General features: G+C 42.3%; 1 long non-coding RNA gene across 4 annotated transcripts in view; it reads right to left on the reverse strand.

Moving 5' to 3' along the window:
- Positions 1-2: 2 nt before the first annotated feature.
- Positions 3-14034, reverse strand: part of LOC109969025 (uncharacterized) — an 18243-nt gene continuing 4211 nt past the window's right edge. For 2 of the 4 annotated variants that reach the window (XR_002276219.1, XR_002276217.1), the window contains exons 2-6: positions 6181-6285; positions 3941-3983; positions 3288-3316; positions 2362-2398; positions 3-1261 (exon numbers count right to left, since the gene is read on the reverse strand). This is a non-coding gene — a long non-coding RNA (uncharacterized LOC109969025). Of the gene's footprint in view, positions 1262-2361; positions 2399-3287; positions 3317-3940; positions 3984-4434; positions 4487-6180; positions 6286-14034 lie in introns of all 4 variants that reach the window. The other 2 variants (XR_002276218.1, XR_002276220.1) reach the window with 2 other exon arrangements.

Consider the following 14034-nt stretch of genomic DNA (forward strand, 5'->3'; position numbering starts at 1 on the left):
AAGGAAAATGAGTAGTCTCAGAAGCTCAAAAGAAATTATATATCTGTATAATAAAAGAAAGTGTCATTTTTACAAGCACAAACCTTATTACAATGTGCTTATAGGTCTATAAACTGAATGTAGCAGTCCACCAAAAGGACCAAGCCCAAATAAATCAAATTAAGCAGTTCACCTAATATAAAATGTAAATGTTAAATCTTTAAATTTCAAACTAATGATAGTGCAACTTCACAAAGAGCCCAATGTAAACTGATCAAAATCCAATAGCCAGAGAAAGTTAACTACTAGACCTTCAAATAAATATTATCCTGAACACACAGGGCTGAATTAAATGCAGCAGAAGCCTAAAATTTTGTCCCCCTTCTAATTTTGAGTCTGGCTCTCAGACAAGTTACAAAAAAAAAAAAAATCCAATCTGTTGCTAATTTTCAGAGTAAACTCTAGCCCCAGCTTGTGACACTCGTGTATTATATACACCGGTATGTAATACTTGTGTATGAACACAGAGGTAACTCTTGTGCTAACCTGCAGAACTGACACACACCAACTGTATTAATCCCATGTCATCATTTGATAGCACTCTCACAGGCTCTTCTAACAATCAGAATCAAAAAATAATCCAGTCCAGGAAAAATATAATTTCAAACTGTTTCTCAACTACATGCATTCTTCTCATATAAATAAAGATTAAAAATGGTTCCCGGAAATGACATCACCACTTTGGCTTTATTTGAAAATGGCTCAATTTTCATTAAAAAAAAAGAAAAAAAAAGTGGGAGAGACGTCATTTCTTGTCGCCATCTTTAATTAACCAAGAAGTCATTTTATTTTTAGTCTGCATTGTTAGAAGAGCCTATAAGGGTTAGAGCAACTGTTGTCAAATGACAGTTTGGGGTTAAAACAGTCAGCATGTATCCTGTATCTTAGCAGAAGAGTTATCTGTGTGATTTAAGTATGTATTACATGAGAGGAACAAGCTGGGGCTAAGTGAAGCCACGGACATTTGTTTTTCAGTAATACATGTGGGGAATCCAATTAGAGCTGTGGTGCAGTATACACAGATAAACTGTTACCTGCTCCTCCAGCTGAAAGTGGGAGAAATTGGGCTAGTCACCAAAATCTGACAGATCTGTATTCACTGCTGCAAACATGAGACGTCAGTTTAATTTCGTGGTCATATTCAGCACATACCTGTATGCGTGTGTCACCGGGGCTTCATGGACAGGCAAACATTAATACCGTCTTCCACAGTCATGACTATCTGTTGGAAGGAGGCAGTGACACTTTGATTATAGGTTTTCCTCCAGTCAGTCTGAATTCTATGGTTATGCATGTTAAAAATGTAAATATCCTACCAAGGGGAATTATTCTTAAGTTAACAATGCCACTGAAGTCTTACTGTTCGTATTATGCTAAATAATTTCACTGTACGTGTCGTCTTCCAGCCGCCTCTGACTCTTATAAAACGTACTGTTAAATGTACAGTATCACTGCTGCACTTCCCCGATGAGCTGTGAAGGTATTTATGTTGAACGTAGTTTGCTGAGGTTTTTTTTTCCCCCACATAACAAATCCTAAATGTTATTTGGCTCCTGTCATAAAACTGGAGAGCTTCATCTGGCTCTTTTGTAAATGTCACATTTGTAGCAAAACTCTGCAGCCTATAATACTTTGTATAAATAAATCAGCATTCTATGTGATACTTTATCACTGTGTGTACGCTCGAGTGTGTCCGCTGCCAGTAGGCTTCTCTTTGCCGTTTGTGTCTGAAAGCCTTTGTCAGAGGTTTGTATATACTGTCTACTGCTGCTGCCCTGAACTGTATTTAAAAAGTTGTACATTCCCAAATATGAAGTGAGACTTTACAGTGTTTTTTTGCAGATATGCCCAACACACTTTTTGTTGTACAGTGTACCAGTAGGAATGTAGATGCTCCAAAATTAGTACACATACTTACTGGTGTAACCAATAAACACTGTAGCAGAGATACAGTAATTCTGTACATATGTTTAATAATACACAATCTGTGTGTGTTGTTGCCCTGCACAACCTAAGAGCTGGGACTGATGTATCTGTGCAGATTATTGTAAATGTTTAGTAATTTTGATTGTACATACTGTTGTGCAAAACCACTAGTATAGAGGTTAGACTGTATGTAGCACTACTACATTTCTATACAGTCTATCAATAAGCAGTAATAATGTATATATTGTGTGTCTGCAGATATACTGAGATTGTACATATTACACTGTGTTGTGGATCAATTGCTCAGATTGTATATATTGTCTATACCTGGCCAGTCGTTGAAATCATTGGCTAGAATTTACAAATAAAGGAAAAGGACGAAACAGTGTCACTCACCCATGTGCGTGTTCTGCATCAACATGAAGCTGTTAACCTGTCATTTAAAAAAAAAAAAAAGGAGCATCACAGAAAATGAACTTATTTATTGAGAAACTAATACAGCGCAATTCAACACTAAAATCTGTGATGAGTCACATTATTTTGGCCAAGACGATCATATTTTTGATCCAAACTGCTTAAACCTTAAAGCAAAAACTGAAGTACTAAGATGGAGTCTAGACTATTGCATGTGATTAAATCAGACTGAGGACAGGGTACAACTGTCTGCACTTCAATCTAACACTTCTGCCTTAGTATCTGTGTTCATGAAGCTCAGTGTTTTGGTTTTTTGGTGGAATTGTCAAATGTATACATTCAAGTAGAATGTTTATTACTGAGGTGGTGTTGTACTGGACTACATTATATTTAGAGGTGTGTCTTATGATTTTTGTTATCCCCCGTTACATACATGAAAGGGTCAGAATATTAGGAACACCTCTGGATATAATGTAGTCCAGTGCAACACCACCTTTAACTTCAATGATAAACATAATTGAATTTGTACATTTATGACAATTTCACCAAAAACAAACATTTTGAGCTTCATAAACAGATGTTAAAAGTGGAAGTGTTGCACTGAAGTGCATACAACTGTAAAGTTGTACCCAATAAAATGGGCGGTGAGTCTAGACAATTAGGTGTAGAGTTAAATTCACATCCATTTTTATCATTTCTATATTTCTCGTGTTGAATATAATTTGACATGATTAATAGCACCAAAGCAAAATTTTAATATTTTCTTTTCCTCTGATCACTGGGGAATGTACTTCAGCTTCAGCTACTGTATGAACCTCTGCAATAGTGAGGCAGCAAGCCCTTTTTAGAGCCACTAGATGGCAACCAATCACAGCCTATACTCTCACACTATTTCTCCCATTTCCTACCTGAAGTTGTCCCTTTGGATCCATAATCCCTAAAAAAAAAAAAGAGAGAAGAAGAAAAAAAAACTCTTTACTTTATATCAACCACCAGGCTCACACTCTGTTCCACAAAAGCTTTTAGCAGGCGCTGAGCTGATGTGTCAGGTGGGCGTGGCAGGCTCATCAGCCCTGACATTTAAGTGCAGTAGTGCTCAGAGCAAAAGGGATTGTAAGATATGAGTAGATACAGATGACATGCCCCCCTGCGAAGATGATTGCAGTGGAGTGACAAGAGGAGACCAAACAACCGATAGAGGAAGGCGAAGGTGTCTGGAGCGGAGAGATGAAAGGCAAAAGAGCTCTGGGAAACAATAACTCAACCCAACAATTACAGCTTTGTCAGAATATAGATTATCTTTCATGAAGGGAGAACTTCTAGGTGTATTAGAAAAACAGAATTTTCTCATTTTCTTACAACTTAATACAATTTTATTATAAGTTAATGTCTCCATACTTTTGTTTTTTGTGTAGCTTCACCAACTCAATCTCATCTTGACATACAAATAACTCTAGTTACGGGTTTTGGTCATTTGTGTCCCTTAAAGTAAGCACAGAGGTGAAAGGAATTAATATCAAGAGTAGGAAGATGCAAAACAAGATGTTGAATTATTACTCACTCTGGAGGAGTTGTCTTGTAGCAGGACCTGACATTTGACCTTCCTGCAAAGAGAAAGTGAAAAGACATTAGAATTTACAACATTTGGCAGCTGCTCTTAAGCAGAGTTACCGTGCTGCTTAAAAGTCAGTCCACAATACACAAAAACACCATCAGATCAAGTGGAAAAAGTTATTTGGCAGCATTCAAATCATCCCAGTCATTAGCTGAGTGTATGTGCAAGAATTTCTACAGGGAGTCAACTTGTATACTGAGCTATCAAGCTCCAACTCGTATGCATATTTTAAAAGTACAGAAAATTCACTTATACATTTGCCCTTGTGTTAAAAAAGGCAGGGCACGGTGTAAAGTACTAATTAATAAACAGGTATCACACATACTAAATATAATGCTTATTTACATATACACATTGTCTACAAGACAAGAAAGGACGGACACAAACAAAAGAACAGTACACAATATTAATTTGGATAATAAATGTTAAATTCAAATTACACCAGCATTCGTGTAGCCACGTCCGTCTGTCTTCTGCCCAGAATTCCTCATTCTACAACACAAAACAGAGGTCTGAAGACAAGCGACATTCACAGTGTGACAGGGACGGAGATCCCACCACCTATGGCAGTGGCCGTGCAGACACACACCCACACACAAACACCCACCCTCGGACACCCTGCGGCACTACAGCTAGACCTGCTACTCGGACGTTCACAGATTCAGACAGACGGACAAATCTCTAACAGACGGATCCTGACAAAGAGATTATCACCGTGACAGGAGAAGTGTGTGCAGCTGTGGGTGGTGGAGTTTACAGCAGGGAGATGGGGGTGGGGAGCCAACTCTTTGTACATTCACACATACGTTTCTTCTCTCTCAGTCAGTTACTTCAGCCTACAGTACATAAGCGACACCTGTACATGTACTGCATGCACATCAATGTGTGTGTCTGTGAACGTGTTTGAGGAAGACAAAGAGGGACACCAGTACAGACAACATAACTGACAGAGTTTTACTGTGTGGTGAGGCCAAAAGGTGATTTACTCAGGGGACCGGTGTGTAAAGCCATGACCGTGAGGTGATGGAGGTTAAATGAAGGTGGAAAACTGAGAAACACACAGTGGGCTGACTAGAAGGCGTTGCAATAAAACTAAAAGGTGTAAGACGAGGGAGAGGTTTCACTCTGCACCACCACACATTCTCACAGACAAACACAAACTAAGAAGTTTCCCAAATTAAATCAAAATTAAGTGGAAATTCACTATACTGTGTACAGCCCTAAGCAGTTTTGTTCAGTAAGTCACATAAATCATCCAGAGCTCCATCTTGCCCTGTTTAAGTTGTGCAAAGGCGGTTAATTCTCCCTACATGGTTCCAAATCTATTTATAAAGCAAAACCTGCAATCATCACAAACATTTCAGACTTTAGACATAAAAAATGTGTCCTTTGTGGTCTATTTAAGCTGTCAATGCAGACACTATGCTGTTAATATAGCATAATGCAAACATCTTTAAACAGCTTCAGAATATCCAAGGTTGTGCTGTACTTCCTGTGTGGCTGTTCATCATATCAGCTGCAGTTACAGTCGCCAAGAGACGCCAATGCACTGCAGCTTTAATAAGCAAAACACTTCAGCAAATATAAAAAACACAAGCTGGAGTACTAGGAGTAACAAACACCACAGAACTGTGTGTCCTTCAGTTCATTTAGTCCCTGATCATCAGTAATTGTTTCTGTATGCTGCTTGTGTATTCAAACTATGACACACAGGTTTCCAAATTATTGATAGTTTTGTCCATTTGCCTCTGTTGAGCTTTCTCGGCCACTATACTGACTGTGGGCCACCAAATGTGTACTTTATTCACATTTGTGCTTCATGTTCTCTGGCAAATCTGTTCCTCATAAGTGTTTAACAAAGAGCAAAAGACCAAGAAGGGACAGATAAAACCAATATACGTCCCCCGCACACAAACAGTGTTTAATCAGTTTCAATTTAACTGTGGCGTTTAAATCTACAAAGTTGGACAAGTTTTCAATTATTACATTAATAATTTATAACTGCAAAGTATTTTACCAAGAACTGCAGAAAGATTCATTCTAATTGAATAAAGGGACCGAGCAGCCAATGTGGATGAACGGTTGATAAGACACAGTTTGATATTTCCCGACACAGTTTTGAACAAACCACAAATTGCTGCCGTAACAGCGACATAATGATGCAATCCAAACACAAATACACTCACAAGTCAAAGGTGCCAGCGGAGGATAAGTGAAGCTCTGCAGAAAGTCAATTAATCTTTTCAGTGGTCCCCTCTCCCTCCGCCCTGCTTAAAAGCTGCATTTACCTCCTATGGAGAAGAGATAGAAACACCATTAGTGAGATGATGGCAGGACTGGAAAAGGGGAAAGGAAAATCTCACAGATGGATGAGCTGAAACAGTATAGGCCCCCATCTCCACAAAAAGTGTGCACGCAAAAAGGCGAGAGCGTCTTCTGCATGGGTGAGCTCAATTAGGTTCTATCTTGATTATCAAAGGTAGTGGCGTACAACTTTGAAGGCGGAAGTGTGCCTCACATCCTGAGGATGGCAAAGGGTGGGTTGACCTGCAGGGGGAAGCAAGAGCTGGGCAGATAACAGTGGCGATAAGGCTGGGGCTGCAGACAGGTGCTATGAAAGGCGTACATTAGGGGATAAGCTGATGTCAGTGTGTATCTGTGTGTGTTGCATGGGACCCCAGCTGGATAAATGATATTCATGTGTGTTTACATGCACTTGTTTGGGTGTGTGAAATGCCACTGAGCATATAGGTTGTGCTTCAATGAGCTCAACTAGCTACTGGAGCACAACTGGGGGTCTCTCTGTGTGAAAGAGGTCAAACACACACACACACACACACACACACACACACACACACACACAAAAATACAAATAAGGACATTTGGCTGAATACTCAAGACTCCAATAATCACACAATATGCAAATCAGCAACTTCCTTCTTCTGTGCCAATACTTCCTTTTCAATGTCTTAGCCAGAATAAGTCGCACTAGGAAGGCTACTAAAATTCATATTACATATCACACTATTGTTCCATTAGTTTGTGTCTTTCTTGACATTTAAAATTTAAGCCACCTGAGTTGACCCATTTTAAAATTACGCAAGTCTCAGTGCGATTGTCCTCTTCCCACTGATCTTAATTATTGAAGGTCTGATCTCAGGGCATCAGGGTTTTTACTTGGGTTAACAAAGTTGCTGCAAGAAGAAGGTCAGGATGGAGTGGTAGACAGAGAGAGGACAGAAATACCCAGAGCTGAAGAAAAGCAGGGGTAAGTACAAGCAAGGGCTCAGTCTGCAAGTTACAAGGAACCTCCAGTGATTACCCTGAGGACAAATACAAGCTAGTAACGTGGTTCAATAGACGCTTATGTGCTTTGCTCAGTGCAAACAGTATCGATGACTGTATGCTTTGCTTTGCGTGGGTATAGCAGTGTCTCTACATCTACTACCGTGTGTGTGGCTCAGTGAGTCTGTGTGCACTTGTCGAGTGTGTAAACAAATGTTTTGTCCCAGTTAACTAGGTCCCAGTCAGACCAAACCTATTTGGCACTGGTCCGCTGATACTGGTGTGCACGCATTTGGGTTATAGCAATATATACACAGGCATGTGTGTGTGTGCTATGAAAGCGGCAGCCGGGGGGATAGCATGCTCCTGGTGTGCCCCTTTCTGCACCAGTAGAGCTGCTACTGCCTCCTGCCTCTGCCCAGCCGATTCACAGGGCGCCAGCTGGGCAGACAGAAGACACAGGTCAGCCGTGACACAGGGACACACACAGACAGACAGAGAGAGAGGGAGAGAGAGGTGTGTGGAGTAAAGTGGCAAGATTTAGATACATACCTGGAAAGTTGTGAATCGATTGATACAAATGAGAGTTTATGTGAAAGTGAAAAATGAAAGGCTGCAGTTTACAGACAAAAAAAAAAGAAAAACAAGATGCCCAACTAAGGTACTTTAAAAATGTTTTCCCTCTTACTTGTGCTCTACCTACACCACATCTACTGCAGCTTAGGTTGGTGAAAACCCAAATGAACTGCAGAAAAACCTGCTTTACTTTTGGGAGAAACCTACTTAAAAAAAATTACCTTGCAAATACTGTTAATATGTATCAGCAAAAATCCAGGTCCTAGTGTTCACCTTTCCAGGGATCAAGCCATGTCGGCAATTTAGCTCCCGTTACTGACAGGACCATCACTCGTATATACCTGCTGTGTGACCACATTGCCACTCCCATGGCCCAGCAAAGACACACAAGCACACACACACACACACACACTGTTAGGACACTCAGTGACATCATGTATTCCCTAGCCCCTCTTCCTAACCATCACAACCAAACACCTAACCCCCAAACACTTATTTCTAACCTGAATCCTAAACCTTAGGATCTTGGTCCTCAAACAACCCTTTGGACCTACCACTATTCTTTCACAACAGTGGTACTGATACAGTTAAACCACACAAACATGAACCACATTCAAGGTTGGTGTGCCCTACCTCTACATTCTTGGGTCTCAGATATTTTTTTTACCCAACTATTATTCAACCCTTGAGAGTTCCACACAGGTTTATCCAATTCTTCCTGGCAGATCCTCTTAATCTCTGCCAGATTAGGTGGGAAGTGTCTGTACAGCCACCTTCAGGTCTCTTCACAGATGTTCTGTCGGGTTTAAGTCTGGCCTTTGGCTGGATCACTTGAGGACAGTCAGACGTGTCCTAAAGTAACTCCAGGGTTGTCTTCAGGTCATTCTCATGCTCCAAAGATAAACCACTTGTCTCAGGTCTCTGCACTCATCTTTCCCTCAGTTCTGACCAGTCTCCCCATCTCTGAAGCCCCCACCCCACCCCATTCCTCACCACAGCCTTATCACAGAGGACTACAGAGATATTCTTGGACTTCACACTTTGGTTTTTGTCCTGACATCCAGACTGAATTGCGAAACCCTCTATACAGCCATGTGCCATTCTAAACTTAATCCAGTCAGAAGATTGTACAGGCTGGGGCACGGAAAAGTAGCCCGCCAAGATGAACGAGCAAGTGGTCTATTTTTGCAGGCGGTCTACTTTTCCATGGCCCACCCTGTATATAGAATCTAAGAATCCAATCAATTCGATTTGGTGGATTCAAATCAAGTTCTAGACATCTCAAAAACAATTAAAGCAAACAGGATGCACGTGACCACAGTTTGGAACCACAGCAAAGGCTCTGAACACTTTCGTAAAAAAAAGATTTCAGTTTTTGATTTTTATTACACTTGCAAAAATTTCAGTTTGTTCATTATAAGTTACTGAGACTAAACTCATGCAAAATGGCAACTGTATTCATTTAAAATTACATTTACAACAATATAAAGTGTGCAGGACCTGAATACCTTCTGAAGCCACTGTAAACTGATGTCATTTGCTTTCTGCGGTGACCTGATATCATGTAGATCAGTGGTCCCCAACCCCCGGGCCGCGGACCGGTACCGGTCCGTGGATCAATTGGTACCGGGCCGCACAAGAAATCATTAATTATTTCCGTTTTATTTATTATCTGAGTCTGAACGATCTTTTATTTTGAAAAATGACCGTATTCTCTCGGTTACATCTCGGTCACTTGAGCGCCAAAACTGGCTTACTTGTGGACATATTCAGCCTGCTCAATGAACTCAATCTGTCACTTCAGGGGAAAATGACAACTGTCTTCAAGTTGGCAGATAAAGTAGCTGCATTTAAAGCCAAACTGGATTTGTGGGGACGACGCGTCAACAGAGGCATTTTGGACATGTTTCAAACATGAGACTTTGGGTGAGACTGAGCCTGAGTCTTCATTCTCCCAGCTGGTGCACGATCACATGTCTTTGCTTTTAAAAGAGTTCGAGCGCTACTTCCCAACCACAAAGGACCCACGAACTGCCAAGGAAGGGATCCGCAACCCATTTGTCAACAAACCAGGTGAATCCAGCAGGTCTGTGCAAGAAGAAGATCAACTGCTGGAGATCGCAAATGACGGCGGCCTTAAAAGTATGTTCGAGACAACAACTCTGTCGGTGTTCTGGATTAAAGTCATGACAGAATACCCTGAGATCGCCACCACAGCACTGAAAACCCTGTTGCCATTTCCGACATCCTATCTGTGTGAAGCGGGTTTTTCTGCAGTGACAGCAACCAAAACAAAACAACGGAGTAGACTGAACATAAGCAACACACTTCGGGTGTCATTGTCTCCTATTACCCCCACATGGGACCGTCATTTACGTTTATTATATTATTATATTAACAATATAAACAACCTACGTAACCCCCCCCCGGGCCGCGGTAAAATTGTCAAGCGTTGACCGGTCCGCAGTGATAAAAAGGTTGGGGACCACTGATGTAGATCAATGGAACCAAAGTATGTGCAGAGAAGGAAACTGACATGGAAAGACAAGTTATAAAGTTAGTTTTGACACAGATGCCAGGTGTAACCCTGCTGGCTGAAGGGATATCTACAGGTCCCTTACACCTCTACCATCACATCCCCGTGTTGCCCAGCAGCTCAAAGCCCAGCTGTACTGCCTCTGACACCATGGTGCTGCAGGGTTATTTCTCAAGCACTGGAATCAGCCCAGAGGTTATTACACCAGTAAGAGCAAAAGCCCTGAACATCCTCACCTCTCCTCTCCTTCTAATCCCCCTCTCCTGCCCCACCACAGACAGCCTCTGAACACCCCACCCCGGTCCACACCTTCACCAGAGCAGCCTTCTCCCTGGGTCCTGGGTCTCTGGCTGGGGCAGGCTGGGGCAGGATGGGCGGGGGAGGTCTGGCCAGGGTGGGCTGGAAGCCGTGCTGTCACACGCAGTTAGAGTGACAGCCACTCACACATCATAATGTCCCTTTCACAGGTCACCGAGCGACAAGCCGGGTCACCTCGCTCCAGCAGGCAGCCACAGGGGAATTGAGTGGCCCCCGCCCCGGCCACTACCTCCCCCATCCCTCCCTCACCCACCACCTCTCCATCAAACCAGCCTCCCTCCACCTTCTTACTGCCCAGGAAGATGGAGAGACAAGAGGGGGGCAGGTGGAGAGAAGAGGTGCTCTATTCTGCTGGGCTAGGCTCTCCATGCTGGAGACTATGCACAGGTCACTATTTGGGTGGGCACATCACTGCTAGCTCCTCTGAAACTAAAGATGCTGGCAGTGAATGGGTCAGTATGAGCTGCTTGGATGGTAATTCTAGACCTCAAAAGGAATGAGGACAGTACTGTTGGTCTCTAGGTAATAAAACAGTTGTCATACAGCCACATCACAATTTACATGAAACTCTATCAAATATAATAAAAAAGCGCTATTATTCAGACATTACAGGAATCAGTGTCTTAAAAATGGATTTTATTTTCTTGTCATTGTCTACATGGGCGAGAGGATGGTACAAGCTTGGCAGCGGCCATAGGAGAGCACCGTGTGCCCTGATGTCTGCCATCCAACTGTCATTAATGTGCATTACCTTTGCTTTCAACCTCATTGTGAAGTCTAATCTGATAGCCCTGAGATCCACGTGAATGCGCTCACACTGACAGCCTCTCTAATTGGTTTGCCATTTTCACCTAATGCACATCTTTCAGGTCATCACTATTAAAACTGTCTATCCAATATGTCACTAGAATCTGATGGCTGGCCCAAAACGATTCTTTTAATATCTGTAACATTAAATTTCCTATTAATAAAATGGTCCTGGTCTTGAAAAATGTGAAAAAGAAGAGTTCAGAAAGGTGACACGAGAACCACACAGAAAATCTGAGAACAACAACTATATACGATGTGTTGTTCACGACAATGTTTCCTTCTTTACGCACTAACAAACGACAAGTTAAGCATGCGAGTTTGGGGCCAGATAAGTTAATTGGACCCAATGCCTGCAGTCGGTTTCAGCTGTGAGTGAGAGGCCTCACACCTAATTCCCATTATTCAAACAGTCACACCCTGAGAGCGGTTAATTCACTGAAGGCGCGCACACACCCAATGAACAATGTGTAGCAATTAATTTCTCTCTCGCTCCCACATCTGGCGCTTTGGTGTGACCCTGCCTCTGCCGCGCCGTGTCGCTCAGGCTAGGCAAGCCTCTGCTTTTTCACACATAAAGGACCCCAATGAAACGTGAAAAGAATATGTAGCATTGTTAAATTGCATTAAAGAGTTTAAAACAAGAGCTGCACCCCCCCTCCAGAGAAAACAAAAATGAAAATGAACTCAAATGCTCAGTGACAAGATGTGACATAATGTAATACGCACTGAGGATGCATTATCTACACATGAGAAACACCCCAGGAAAGAGAGCTGAACCTGATGCCACCACATGGAAGAGACTGTCAGGCCTCTGGATCATGCATCGGTTTGTCCCACTTTATTCAGAACTTACTGTATTCATATTATCCTCAAAGTGAAGAGCGGGGTGAATCTGAGAACACAGGAAGTTTAACAAAAGCTGCCATGACCGGAAGGATTAGCTAATTAAGACGTACTGAGAGAAAGAAAATTAAACAAGAAACTTTCAAATCAATTAGGAATTTAAGCCATTTATCAAGCAAAAAAATATATGCATAGGCATAGACACACACACACACACACACACACACTACTACAAGAAGTCTGGACATGCTTTCTCATTAATTCACTGGCAGTGTATACATTAAATAACTTCTGGATTGTTGACTGGATGAAACAGGAAATTCAGAGACATTAAACGATGCACCGTGGAGTTTCTGACCTCCAGATCAATTGTAAGTGTCTCCATCTGCATGCACATGCATTCACATGAGCCTGCAAGCGATGTGAGACACAGTCCTGCCAACAAGATCATGTTTGACAGTGGATAAGGATAATCACTTTTATTTGGCCAAGTATGTTACACACAAGGAATTTGTTTCCGGTACAGAACCGAGGCAGCCATCTGCGGCGCAAACACCGATGGCTCTAACCATCGGGGGCAACTTGGGGGTTCAGTTCAGTGTCTTGCCCAAGGACACTTCAACATGTGGAACTGCTGGCACTGTGATTCGAACCTCCAACCCTCCGGTTGGGAGACAACCACTCTACCCACTAAACCAAAGTCGCACCACAGTGGTGGTAACATGTTTAAAAAAAAAAAAAAAAAAATTGCGTAGCAATGCACTAGTAAAGGGCTGGTCAACACAGAGGTACTCTAAAACCAATTTTATATCTACACTTCTACAAACATTTTGTGAGAAGGCAAATGCATTCAACACATTTGTTTGACCTTAACACACTCAGAGGTAAGAAGCAAACACACTTAATTTAACTTGCATCTAAAATTTGACTGTAATGTGACTGCATATTCTGCAGATAATGGAGAGCTCATCTGTTGATTCTGAAAACTATATTTGATTTTCATATTTACTTGTCCTCTGCCCTGAAGACAGCATCTCCTCCTACTCCCCCACTGCTTCCCCCACTCTCAGTGCCAGTCACCCTGCTGTAGGGCTCTGGAGATATTTCAAACATATCCGGGGAATCAATCTTACAGCAAACTGAAGGAAAACAGCGAATGTCATTGAGCAATAAGTATGAAGCCTGTCAGAGGTGGAGCCGAGAGCTGGGCCCTTGGCGAGTTAGGCCCACCAGTGTCCCAGTGAGAGGCCTCGTCAGCTGGGCCCCCTGCGTCTTCACACACTAACACACACACACACACACACACACACACACACACACACATCTAACAAAAAAAATCTGAATGCAGCTTATTACCAAAATTGTTTCTCATTAATTTTCTGTCAAATGACAAATTGATTAATCAACTAACGTTCCAACTTTAAACTTGGTGTTATTGTATAATACATCTACAATCAGTGTGAAATGATCCTACTCTTCCATCCATCCATCCATTTTCCTCCGCTTATCCGGGACCGGGTCGCGGGGGCAGCAGTCTAAGCAAAGATGCCCAGACTTCCCTCTCTCCAGACACTTCCTCCAGCTCCTCCGGGGGAAGGCCGAGGCGTTCCCAGGCCAGCCGAGAGACATAGTCCCCCCAGCGTGTCCTGGGCCTTCCCCAGGGAATCCTCCC

The sequence above is a fragment of the Monopterus albus genome, unplaced genomic scaffold, assembly GCF_001952655.1.
Source record: "Monopterus albus unplaced genomic scaffold, M_albus_1.0 scaffold168.1, whole genome shotgun sequence".
Lineage (NCBI taxonomy): Eukaryota > Metazoa > Chordata > Actinopteri > Synbranchiformes > Synbranchidae > Monopterus > Monopterus albus.